We start from the raw sequence: 5,220 nt of genomic DNA, 5'->3' as shown, positions 1-5,220 counted from the left end.
CTGAGGCAGCAGGTTTGTACTGGATGTTCTGTGCCCTGCATCTGTCACCCTCCAAGACCCAAGGATCACATGGCCTGGGATGGGTATGCTTTGGGTTTGTGAAAATAGGAAAAATAGAACAAAAGACATGTTGACCTTAATTAAGCCAGTTTGTTTGGGTTTAAATGTTCAGGATAGGATAGTGTCAGCTTAACAGTCCATTAGGAGTTGTTGGGGTTTTTTTACATTTAATTAGACTTTACCAAAAGAAGCCCAGTTTTTTTCAAATGTCTGAGTTGTATTTCATGGAAACTTCCAGCATATTATAACTGTCAGAAGCTGAAAAAAACTAATGCAATTTCCTTGCCATTGGTTTTGTGTATTGCGTTCTTTTAATCGATTGAGTGGCCGATGGGATTCTTCTTCCTTGGATGCTCGGGAACACAAATAAATGATCAACTGGGCCATATTTTCCTCTTTCAGAGGTTCACAATGTCCTTTGAGGAGGTGGCCGTGTTCTTCACGGAGGAGGAATGGACTCTGCTGGAACCAGGCCAAAGAAAACTCTTCTGGGAAGTTATGGAAGAAAATTACGAAACGTTGGGCTCTCTGGGTAAGGAACTTTTCAGTTTTATCATGAACACGGAAAAAGAAAGGAGGTGGCAACATCTTCCTTTGGCCCTCTTGCATGTCAGGACACAATCTCCTTTTCCACAGAGGAAGGAAGGGAACTCCCCCACCAGGGAGTGTTACAATGCCTGAAAATGAAATCACTAAATACTTTCAGGCTGTTCTGCATGTTCGGGAATATCTCTCTAGAAGCTTGGAAGTGTGAGGAGGTGAACTTTTTCCTCCTTTGGCCCCCTGCCCCAGACAGGAACCCTCTTTCTTCCCCTCGAAAAACAAAACAGGGCTTCCACTTGTTCAGCTGAAATCTCTGAAAAACTGGCTCCCGTTTCTCTTTTTCTAAGAATTCAAGAAGAGCTTAGCTGGATCAGTCCAATTGTCCATCTAGTCCAGCGTCCCGTTTCACACAGCGGCTGATCAGTTGCCCTGGAGTGGCCAAGAAACAGATAAGAGAGGCCGAGGCCTTCACCTGATGCTGCCTCCCAGCACTACTCTTCATGAGTTTGCTGCCTTTAAATATGGCAGTTCCTTTCAGTCACTGTGGCTTGTAGCCATTTGCTTATTTTCTACAGGTCTAACCTGCTTTCTCCGTTCACCAGCCCTGTATCTGTCTGTGCTCCTCTATTTTCTGATGATTTCTGCCTGCCACAAACAGGCAACTGTTACTCCACTGCAAACAGCAGAGGGAAGATTATTATTTGTACCCCATATTCCTCTTCAAAGGGGACCAAAAGCAGCTTACATTGTGAGGTAGATGTGGCTGAGAGATGTGAGTGGCCCAGGGTCAGCTAGGTCACTAAGTCTCTTTGATCCTAATCAGACCCTCTAACCATCCCACCACACCGGGTCTGAGAGCATGGGGGCGTTCTTAAACCCCCTTTATATGTGCTGCCTTTCTCCTTCATTTGGTACACAATGTGGCTTTGCTCTTCTCTCAATTTCATCCTCACAACAAGTCTGTGAGGTAGGTCTAGCTGAGAGCATGTGACTGGGTGAAAGTCAGCTGGCAACCTTCTGTGGCAGAGGGGGGATCTGAACTCAGATTTCCATGATCCTAGTCAGACCCCTCCTGGTGGCAGCCTCTACACAGGAAAAATCTGTTCCAGTTAAGCTGTGCTGGGCTGGACCCAGTTGTACAGTGGGCAACCTGCAAGGACTTGTGGGGACTTTCCCCTGTATCCCATCCCCACATGATTTATCTCCTTCTGGCAGTCCTTGTGTCCTCAGCTTTCTGGGTTTTCTTCTCTACTACCTTCCCACCCACCCACCAACCTAAAGAGGCTTACACAATCCTCCTCTCCTCCATTTTATCCCCACAACAACCGTGTGAGGTCGGTTAGGCTGGGTGTAAATGTGCTGGCGTAAAGTCACCCAGTAAGCTTCCATGCCAAAATGGCAATTCGAAGCTGGGTCTCCCAGAATCGAGACTGAAATTCTACATGGGACACCAGTCTGGCTTCTGTGGTGTGGGTGCTGTACACCAGGAGCATGCAGCCCGTCCTGGGTAAGTCATGATGTCATGTAATATCACATTGCCCGGCTTACTTCTCCACATGAAGCCAGCTGGGTGACCTTGGGCTAGTCACAGGTCTCTTAGAGCTCTCTCAGCCCCACCTACCACTCAGGGTATCTGTTGTGGAGAGGGGAAGAGAAGGTGATTGTAATCCGGTTTGATTCTCCCTTATGTGGTAGAGAAAGTCAGCATATAAAAAGCAACTCTTCTTCTTCTATGATTGCTGCTGGGCCTGGCCCACATAAGGGGCCCCTGAAAGGCCAGAGCTGCCCTGGAAGGGCCTTGTCCCCTCCCCCTGCATATAACTGATAGAAATCAACGCTGGAAGGCTGACAAGACTATGTGGTTGCCTAGCAGCGGACATTTCATTCTTAAACCCCCATTTTACTTTTGATTTTTATTAAAACCTGGTTCATTTCCTGAAAATATCTGTCCATGGCTCCAGTCTGTCCACCTTTCCCCCCTTTCTTTAAACAACAGCTGTTTTTTAAAAATTGAGGATTTTTTTAAAAGCATCTCTTTTCCCATTCTGTCTTGATGTCCAGCCTCTGCTTAAACGTTGCCAGTGATAATAGCCAAGCTGTGGCATTCTGCAAAAGCTGGAGTTGCTGAATTTATCTTGAGGGGAGACCAGTGTACAGTGCAGTGGTCTAGTCTTGAAGGTACCGTGGCAGGGACCCAGCTGCCATCTTTGGGCTAGGCTGAGTTGGAAGAAAGCTTTTTCAACAGGTCCATTAAGCTTCTTCTCCAGTAATAAAGTTGGGTGCAGTATAACCTCAAGGCACTTAAAAGAGCCAGGAAGGGTCACACAAACTCCATCAAAAGTGGGGAGTTCAGTGTCCAAGATCCCCACCTTCCCAACCAGCATGAACTCTGTCTTTTCAGGGTTTCGTTTCAATTTGTTCACTTTTAGCCAATTTACTACAGCAGCCAGGAGCCAGTTATTCAGGACCTCTACCCTAGCACAAGAGGGACTGTATAAAGATATATAGAGCTGGGTATGATCCGCATATTGATGACATTCAACCCCAAAGCTACAAGTGATTTGTACTAAGGGCTTTATGTAAAAGCATGGGGGATAGGATTGCTCCCTGTAGAACTCCAGTCTCGGTCCCATGCTGACGATAACTGGTCTCCCACAGCAGCCTTTGTGTCTGATCTGTGAGGAATGATTTGAACTAGCCAACCCCAAAGCTACAAATGATTCTCCTACATTAACACTAGAGAAAACATTAACCTTCAGAGCCAACTTCTGCAAGAGAAGCAAGAAACCCCCTCCCGTTTCTCCTTTTTCAAGACATGCAGGTGTGTAGTTAGATATTGTTGAGGTTTCTTCTGGCCCTGGGTCATACCATTCACTTTAGATAGTACCTGCTAACTGGTATTTCTACCTTTTCATTCTTCTTTGATTTCTGCCTCTCTCCTACAGCTGTGGAAATGAGGGAGATGCTGCAGGAGAAGAAATCAGAAAGTGTGGTTGTGGAAAAAAACAACAGGCTACAGGAGAAAGCAAAATCTGGGGATCAAGTAGTAGCAAAGCGAGAGTGCAGAAGGAAAGGGGAAGCAAAACAGAAGCACAGGAAGAAATTGGCTGGCTGTCAGAGCAGTAATCACCTTCAAGTCTCAGCCCAAGATGAATTATGGAAGAGAAACAGAAGGCATCAGGGTCCCATCAAAGAGAAAGGATTCAGCTGCAAATTCAGTATTAAAACACCTCAAAGTGTTACAACATGCTCTAAAACCTATAAATGCTATGAAAGTGGAAAGAACTTCCATTGTAGTGGTAACCTAAAAACATATCAAAGGGTACAAAGACAGAAGAAGCCATATAAATGCTTGGATTGTGGAAAAAGCTTCTCTTGCAATGGCACCCTAACTAAACATCAAAGGGTTCACACAGGGGAGAAGCCATACAAATGCATGGAGTGTGGAAAGAGCTTTTCTTTGAATAGATACCTAACTAAACATCAAAGGGTTCACACAGGGGAGAAGCCATATCAATGCATGGAGTGTGGAAAGAGCTTCTCCAAGAATTGCAACCTAACTGTACATAAAAAGGTTCACACAGGGGAGAAGCCATATAAATGCTTGGAATGTGGAAAGAGCTTTTCTTTGAATAGATAACTAATTAAACATCAAAGGGTTCACACAGGGGAGAAGCCATATCAATGCTGGGAGTGTGGAAAGAGCTTCTCTTGCAATGGCAACCTAACTCAACATCAAAGGGTTCACACAGGGGAGAAGCCATATAAATGCTTGGAGTGTGGAAAGAGCTTCTCCAAGAATCGCAACCTAACTGTACATCAAAAGGTTCACACAGGGGAGAAGCCATATAAATGCTTGGAATGTGGAAAGAGCTTTTATTTGAATAGATACCTAATTAAACATCAAAGGGTTCACACGGGAGAAGCCATATCAATGCTGGGAGTGTGGAAAGAGCTTCTCTTACAATGGCAACCTAACTCAACATCAAAGGGTTCACACAGGGGAGAAGCCATATAAATGCTTGGAGTGTGGGAAGAGCTTCTCCAGGAATCGCAACCTAACTGTACATCAAAAGGTTCACACAGGGGAGAAGCCATATAAATGCTTGGAATGTGGAAAGAGCTTTTCTTTGAATAGATACCTAATTAAACATCAAAGGGTTCACACAGGGGAGAAGCCATATCAATGCTGGGAGTGTGGAAAGAACTTCTCTTGCAGTGGCACCCTAACTGCCCATCAAAGGGTTCACACAGGGGAGAAGCCATATAAATGCTTGGAGTGTGGAAAGAACTTCTCCAGGAATAGCACCCTAACTGCACATCAAAGGGTTCACATAGGGGAGAAGCCATATAAATGCTGGGAGTGTGGAAAGAGCTTCTCTTGCAATGGCAACCTAACTCAACATCAAAGGGTTCACACAGGGGAGAAGCCATGTAAATGCATGGAGTGTGGAAAGAGCTTCTCACAGCATAGTGGACTAACTAGACATCAAAGGGTTCACACGGGGAGAAGCCATATAAATCCTGGGAGTGTGGAAAGAGGTGCTCTTGCAATGGTGACCTAACTACACATCAAAGGGTTCACACGGGAGAAGCCATATAAATGCTGGGAGTGTG

At 45.3% G+C, this 5,220-nt stretch overlaps 1 pseudogene; it reads left to right on the top strand.

Annotated features, from left to right (window-relative positions):
• The first annotated feature begins 471 nt into the window (after positions 1-471).
• LOC130489853 (zinc finger protein 501-like) lies at positions 472-4,949 on the top strand (annotated as a pseudogene).
• Positions 4,950-5,220: the final 271 nt, after the last annotated feature.

The sequence above is a fragment of the Euleptes europaea genome, chromosome 1, assembly GCF_029931775.1.
Source record: "Euleptes europaea isolate rEulEur1 chromosome 1, rEulEur1.hap1, whole genome shotgun sequence".
NCBI classification, from domain to species: domain Eukaryota; kingdom Metazoa; phylum Chordata; class Lepidosauria; order Squamata; family Sphaerodactylidae; genus Euleptes; species Euleptes europaea.
The sequence above is the reverse complement of the archived record's forward strand: the minus strand, read 5'-3'. Positions and strand labels throughout refer to the sequence as shown.